The 7,896-nt window shown below is 44.3% G+C and overlaps 1 protein-coding gene and 1 long non-coding RNA gene across 2 annotated transcripts in view; one reads left to right on the forward strand and one right to left on the reverse strand.

Annotated features, from left to right (window-relative positions):
* The window catches only part of NINJ2 (ninjurin 2), a 104,856-nt gene that overhangs the window by 73,705 nt on the left and 23,255 nt on the right, over positions 1 to 7,896 (reverse strand). The window lies entirely within an intron of this gene.
* The window catches only part of LOC116534198, a 5,536-nt gene continuing 3,905 nt past the window's right edge, over positions 6,266 to 7,896 (forward strand). The window contains exon 1 of the long non-coding RNA XR_004261624.1: positions 6,266 to 6,509. This is a non-coding gene — a long non-coding RNA (uncharacterized LOC116534198). The remainder of the gene's footprint in view (positions 6,510 to 7,896) is intronic.

Genomic DNA, 7,896 nt, shown 5'->3' on the forward strand with positions numbered 1-7,896 from the left:
TTTTTTTTTTTTTTTTTTTTTTTTTGTATTTTTAGTAGAGATGGGGTTTTACCATGTTGGCCAGGCTGGTCTCAGACTCCTGGCCTCACGTTATCTGCCGCCTAGGCCTCCCAAAATTATGGGATTACAGGCGTGAGCCACCGCTCCTGGTCGCTGCTACTAAATATACCCTGTATGATGCAAATCCCCAAGGAGGGCCAGCCTCCAGCTTCATTCCGTTTTCTCCCTCAAAGGCTGGGGACCCTGTACCCAGGGCGGAGGAGCGGCAGGCTCCCTCAGGAGTGGCTTCAGCCCTGCCAAGTGCCCCTCCCCAGCAGGCTTCGGGCACAGACCCAAATGGTGGGGGAGGAGAAGGGGGTGAGTTTCATGCCTGACGTTCTTTGGGGCGAGTTGCTTCTAATGTACGTGCAAGCATCAAGGGTGCATTTGCAAACTTTTCAAAATGCCTTAGAAGAGGTAGGAGTTAAGCCCTCAGGATCTGGAGGGGAAGGAGGAGAGGCAGTTAAACAGTGGCAAGGTTGATGAGAATGGAGTCAGTATTGGCCTCTGTCATAGCCTCGGGCAGAAACTCGCCAGCTCATTTTCTATTTCCAACCCAATGGCAGGCACTGAGTACTGTGCTCAACCTAGCAATTTGGAGAAGGCGGTGGATATGCATATAACAGAACAGGATGCTCTCCGGTCAAACGTTCTGAAAGAAACCAGACGGAAGGTCCTCCCGCCTCTGCTGGGCAGTCTCTAATGACCCTTGGGGAATGTTCCAGACAGGCGTGGGCATCTGCGAATTTACTCACCTGAGAGCTGCCTCTACCACTTTTTTTTTTTTTTTTGAGGCTGAGACTCTTCAGCTCCCGCTGTCACCAAAGCTCTGTCACCAGGCTGGAGTGGAGTGGCACGATCTTGGCTCACTGCAACCTCTGCTTCCCGGGCTTAAGCGATTCTCCTGCCTCAGTCTCCTGAGTAGCTGGGACTACAGACGGGTGCCACCAGGCCCAGCTAATTTTTATTTTTAGTAGAAACGGGGTTTCACCATATTGACCAGGACAGTTTCGATCTCTTGACCTCGTGATCTGCCCACCTCGGCCTCCCAAAGTGCTGGGGTTACAGTCGTGAGCCCCTGCGACTGGGCCTGCTTCTGCCTCTTGATCTCTGGGATCAGAAATGAGAAATGCAAAGACTGTCCCTGTGTGTATTGTTTGTAATTGTAACTCACAATCTCCTTTCTTGCTCCTTACCATGCCATTTTCAGTTAAGGGAAAAAGGTGAAAACCACAAAGCACAAATTGTTTCCAGGAAACTATCTGAAACTGCTGGAAAGCTAGATTCAGGTATAAACAGGGTAGAACTCCAGATTTCTTCAATGTTCCTTAGGGGCTGAGCTTCCTGCATGCCCTTGAAAATTAGAAATTATTTTTTAACACTTCAAAATTATTCCAGAAAGTCATGCAGATGAGAAGATAACCACATTGTGAAGGAAGCCCAAGAAATTTGGTAGGGATGCTCAAGTTTTGGGCAAGTTCAGCTGAAATAGCAATTTGTGGGTAGACCATTAGCAGGGAGTTGACTGGAGAATTAATCAGAGATTGAAGGGACGTGGGGGACCGGGAGGATGAAGTTTGAACTCAGGCTCAGGATATGGAAAAAGATTCAATAAAGCTGAGAGTCCTGTGTGCTCAGGCTTCAAAGTCCTAACCAGCCCCAGGGTGTATAAGGCACGCTGCTAAGTAGAATCAGAGATTCCATTCAGCAAAAGCAGACAGGAAAACAAATCTCTTTTCTTTGTTTGTCCTGGTTGAAAACCAAACACGGTAGCCATCTGATGAAATTCCAGTGTCAGAAGTGTTTGGGCAGGGAAGGGAGGGTAAAATTGCAGCTAGCCTCTGACCACAGGGAAATCAACCTAACGGCTCCTCTCAAGCCATTCTCCAGCCCTGCACCCTGGAATGTTCATGGGGTGTTTGTGCATCTGCCCTGATTCCAGCCCACAGGACACTTGCTCTCTCTTTCTTGTGAACCCAACATGTCAACTGGCAAGACTCAACATTCCTGTCTGGGACGGAGCAGCTTGAACCACTTGTATGAGTCACAGGTAATTTTCAGCAGTGTGGGATGTGGGAAAACACTGAAGAGAAGTACTAGGTCCTGAGGAGGCTTAGCGTTAGGGGAATGGAGATGGGGGGGTGGGGAGAAGTCTCCAAAGGTCAACTGCAATGTCCCCCAGTTTTCATGCAACTTCATCAACACAGACAAATCCCAGCTGATCCACTAACAGCTTTAGAAAATCTGACCTTTTGTAAAAATGTGGAAACTAAAGTTACAGCCCTTTCTGGAGTGTGGAAGCTTTGGAAACAAGGCACCACAGTGAGGCAAGCCGGGGAGGCCAGTCCAAACCAGAACCAAGTGTGGGCAATTCATGCCATTAGCACAAAAGGTTAGTGGGCCAGGCTAAACTTGGGCAAGATCTCACAGGATCTTAGATCCACTGTATTTTCTGTCAGTAGATTTCAATCAGAAAGGTTGTGAAATACATCTCAGCCTGGCATTGGGCTTGGGGCAAAGATCTATGACTTTCTTTTCCAGGGAAGTTCTCCGAGAACTGAATCAATTCCTGCCCTCTAAACTATATTGCATTCCTTCCTGAATTAGCCTACCTAAAAATCTGCTCCACTCCATTAAAAAAAAAAAAAAATCATGTCATTTAAAAACTTTTGAGGCTGGGCACAGTGGCCCATGCCTGTAATTCCAGCAATTTGGGAGCTGAGGCAGGTGGATCACTTGAGGTCAGGTGTTCAAGACCAGCCTGGCCAACATGGTGAAATCCCGTCTCTATTAAAATGCAAAAATTAGCCAATCGTGGTGGCACATGCCTGTAGTCCCAGCTACTCGGGAGGCTGAGGCAGGAAAATCATTTGAACCCGGGAGGTGGAGGTTGCAGTGAGCTGAGATTGCGCCACTACACTCCATCCTGGACTACAGAGCGAGATTTTCAAAACAAACAAACAAAACACCATTTTTGAGTTTACTACTGTCTACTAAATCAAGTACACATTTTTTGCCTGGTCATTTAAAAATCCTCCATAATTCGGCCCCACCCCACCTATCCACTTGTGTTTCCCCCCACACACACATCGTCTGATCTGGTCAGAAAAGCCTTTGCACTGTCCCAGATAGCTTACCCATTCCTGACTGTTTAATTACCAGTTCACATTCATTCCTGAATCTGAATTTATTCTTCTTTAACTAAACCAAAAGATCCCACTTTAGGATATTTTGCCAACTATTTCAATTTTCATTTCTCCAACTCCAAGTAATTATATATATATATATACCTCCCCAATTAGACAGTAAGCCATCATGAATTTTAAGTTATAGTGCCTCACATAAGTTGTGTTCAATAAATAAATGTTGATCAGTTGCAGTTCTTTTTCTTCTGCAGTTAAAGGGCCAAACACACACGAAATCAGTCTCCTACCAATCCTGACTTGAGTCCTCTAAATTTAGTAGCACAGAGAGAAAATATAGAGAATGATTATACCTAAGATATTAAGGGGGGATGAGTTCAAGACAGAATAAAATGTTTGTCCAACCCTGACATTTTAAATGCCATCTGAAAATTGGCACCTCCAGAGTGTTGCTCTCTTCAGAGCATTCAAACCCAGGGCACCGTAACATTAAATTCCTTTGTGTTTAAGACTTTTCCTCCTAATTCTCCTTCTCTTCGAGGGAATGATGTAAGTCAAGAGGTTGAAAGAAACCATATATTTCTTTTTTAAAAAAATAGAGATGGGATCTGGTCATATTGCCCAGGCTGGTCCAGAATTCTTGGGCTCAAGCTATCCTTCTGCATCAGCCTGCCAAAGTGCTGGGATTACAGGTGTCAATCACTGCACCCAGTCCCCATATACTTCTCTCTCTCTCTCTCTCTTTTTTTTTTTTTGAGACGGATTTTCACTCTAGTAGCCTAGGCTGGAGTGGAATGGCACAATCTCGGCTCACTGCAACCTCTGCCTCCTGGGTTCAAGCGATTCTCCTGCCTAAGCCTCCTGAGTAGCTAGGATTACAGGCAAGCACCACCACACCCTAACTTTTGCATTTTTAGTAGAGACAAAGTTTTACCATGTTGGCCAGGCTGGTCTCCAACTCCTGACCTCAGGTGATCCGCCTGCCTCGGCCTCCCAAAGTGCTGGGATTACAGGCATAAGCCACCGCGCCCAGCCCCTGAAAACTTCTTAAAATGCAATCGAGCAGACATACAGACCACTGGAATAGAGTCCAGAAATAAACCCTTGCATATATGGCAAATTGATTTTCACCAAGAGTTCCAAGACCATTCAGTGGGGAAAGGATAATCTTTTCAACAAATGGTGCTGGAAAAACTGGATAGTCCCACATACAAAAGAATGAAACTGGACCTCTACCTTATATCATATACAAAAAGTAACTCAAAATGGATCAAAGACCTAAATTTAAGAGTTAACACTGTAAAACTTTTAGAAGAAAACATAGGGAAAAATCTTCATGACATTGGACTTCACAATGATTTCTAGAATATGACAGCAAAATCACAGGCAACAAAAGAAAAACCAGATAAATTAGATTTCATCAAAATACAGAATTTGTGCATTAAAGGACACTATTAAAAGAATGAAAAGGGCCAGGCACAATGGCTCATGCCTGTAATCCCAGGACTTTGGGAGGTCGAGGCGGGTAGATCACCTGAAGTCAGGAGTTCCAGAACAGCCTGGCCAACATGGTGAAACTCTGTCTCTAATAAAAATACAAAAAATAAGCTGGGCATGGTGGTGGGTGCCTATAATCCCAGTTACTTGGGAGGCTGAGGCAGGAGAATCCCTTGAGCCTGGGAGGCGGAGGTTGCCGTGAGCCGAGACTGTGCCACTGCACTCCAGCCTAGGCAAGAGATCAAGACTCCATCTCAAAAAATAAAAATTAAAAAATAAAAGAGTGAAAATAAAGCCTACAGAATGGGAAAAAATATTTGTAAATAATATTTCTCTTAAGGAATTAATATCCAGAATATTTTTTTAAAATGAGAAAACAACCCAATTCAAAAAAAGGGAAAGAACTAGGGTAGACATTTCTTCAAAGAAGATACATGTTGCATTGGAACCGAATCATTTTCTGAATGCTAAAAACAAAAAGAAAAAGAAAAAAAAAGAGAAAGAAGACAAAGAAGATACACGAATAGCCAACAAGCACAAGAAAAGAGGCTCAAGGTCACTAGTCATTAGACAAATGCAAATCAAAACGAAATGATATACAACCTCTTATCTATTAGGATGACTATTTGGAAAAAATGAAAGAAGAAAAAAAAGCAAGCTTTGGCAAAGATATGGAGAAATTGAAATTCTCACGCATGACTGGTGAGAATGTAAACGAAGCAGCCACTGTGGAAAACAGCTTGGCAGTTCCTTAAAAGTTAAACAGAGAATTACCATATGACTTAGCAAATTCATTCCTAGGTGTGTACCCCAAAAAATTGACATAAAGGACTCAGGTACCTATACATCAATGTTCATACCAGCATATTCACAATAGCCAAAAGTTAGGAACAACCAGTGTCCATCCACAGATTAATGGATAAGCACAATGTGATATATTAATACAATGGAGTATTATTCAGGCTTAGAAAGGAAAGAAATTCTGGCTGGGCACAGTGGCTCTCACCTGTAATCCCAGCACTTTAGGAGGCTGAGGCAGGCAGATCACAAGGTCAGGAGTTCAAGACCAGCCTGGCTAACATGGTGAAACCTTGTCTCTACTAAAAATATAAAAATTAGCTGGGCGTGGTGGCACATCCGTGTAATCCTAGCTACTCTGGAGGCTGAGGCAGGAGAACTGCTTGAACCCAGGAGGCGGAGGTTGCAGTGAGCCAAGAGCTTGCCACTGCACTCCAGCCTGGGTGGCAAAGCAAGGCTCTGTCTCAAAAAAAAAAAAAAAAAAAAAAAAAAAAGGCTGGGCGCAGTGGCTCACACTTGTTATCCCAGCACTTTGGGAGGCCGAGGCGGATGAATCACAAGGTCAGGAGTTGGAGACCAGCCTGGCCAACACAGCAAAACCCTGTCTGTACTAAAAACACAAAAATTAGCTAGGCGTGGGGGCTCATGTCTGTAATCCCAGGTACTCAGGAGGCTGAGGCAGGAGAATCGCTTGAACCCAGGAGGTGGAGGTTGCAGTGAGCTGAGATTGTGCCATTGCACTCCAGCCTGGGTGACAAGAGATTTGTTAAAAAAAAGGGTGGTTTTCTCAAAAAGAAAAGTCATACAACATTGTCAAGGTACTTAATGCCACTGACTTGTACACTTAAAATGGTTAAAAGGGAAAAAAGGTCATTCTTGTGTTCCTGTATCTTACCACAATTTTTACAAAAGAAACAGAAACTAAATCTCGTCAGGAGCAAAAAGTCAGATAAACCCAAAATTTTGGATCATTCTCCAGAAAAACTGACCTCCACTCTTCAAAAATGTCAAGATCATAAAAGGACAAAAAAGGTGAGTTGGGTACTGTTACAAAAAAAAACAAAGTCTTAAGAGACAGGACGAGGCCGGGCGCCGTGGCTCACGCCTGTAATCCTAGCCCTTTGGGAGGCCGAGGCGGGTGGATCCCCTGAGATCATGAGTTCAAGACCAGCCTGACCATCATGGTGAAACCCCATCTTTAAAAAAAAAAAAAAGAGACAGGACGAGCAAATGCAATGAGTAATTACTGATTACATTTTAATTTAAAAAAAGGAAAAGCCCAGGCACGGTGACTCACACCTGTAATCCCAGCACTTTGGGAGGTGGATCCCCTGAGGTCAGGAGTTCAAGACAGACTGACCAACATGGTAAAACCTGGTCTCTACTAAAAATGCAAAAAAATTAGCCGGGCATGGTGGCATGAGCTTGTAATCCAGCTACTTGGGAGGCTGAGGCAGGAGAATCGCTTGAACAGGGAGGCGTAGGTTGCGGTGAGCGGAGATCATGCCACTTGCACTCCAGCCTGGGTGGCGCAGCGAGACTCCATCTCAAAAAAAAAAAAGGCCATTAAAGAAAGGGAAAAATCTATTATGGGCACCGTGTAGACACTTGGGAAAAGTGAATATGAACTACGTATCAACATTCAGTGTTTTCAGAGTGATAATATCGGAGCTACATAGGAGAATACCCTTTGCAGGAGATACGTGCTGAAGTATAATATTTAGGTATGATGGCTGCGACTTAACTTTCAATATATATATATATAAAATAAATAAGTGAATATGGCAGAATTGATGGATGTAGCTTCGAGTTTAAAGGTATCCATTGTGCTATCTTTCCACTTTTCCATATTGGAAAATAAAAAGGAGACAAAATGGGTTAGCTAGTTTGGTCCCCAAATGATCAGGGAAACACTGACTTTCTGTGAATCTGTAAGCAAAATATTGATCTGGCTGCCACATTGGGTCACCCTATTTTATTGAACTAACTTCTCAGGGCTGCCAGAAGGCAGTGCTGGCACAGATTGGGAGGTGGGGACTGACACCTCTCTCCATTCACTGTGACTCCTCCCCAGGAGGCCTCCATTGCCTTCCAGGGCTTGCTTCTCTGCTCTCCCACTGGACATACTGTCTGTCACCTACCCTGACACTTCAGGATCTACTGTGTTGTCTTTGTGTATGTACTGAGGTTGTAAGCTCCCAAGGACAGGGACAGGTCTCACTTTTACTTTTAAAAATATTTTTTTAGGCCGGGCGCAGTGGCTCACGCCTGTAAGCCCAGTACTTTGGGAGGCCGAGGCGGGTGGATCACGAGGTCAAGAGATCGAGACCATCCTGGTCAACATGGTGAAACTCCGTCTCTACTAAAAATACAAAAAATTAGCTGGGCATGGTTGCACGTGCCTGTAATCCCAGCTACT

Source organism: Sapajus apella, unplaced genomic scaffold (assembly GCF_009761245.1).
Source record: "Sapajus apella isolate SASKATOON/1434 unplaced genomic scaffold, GSC_monkey_1.0 scaffold86, whole genome shotgun sequence".
Classification (NCBI taxonomy): Eukaryota; Metazoa; Chordata; class Mammalia; order Primates; family Cebidae; genus Sapajus; species Sapajus apella.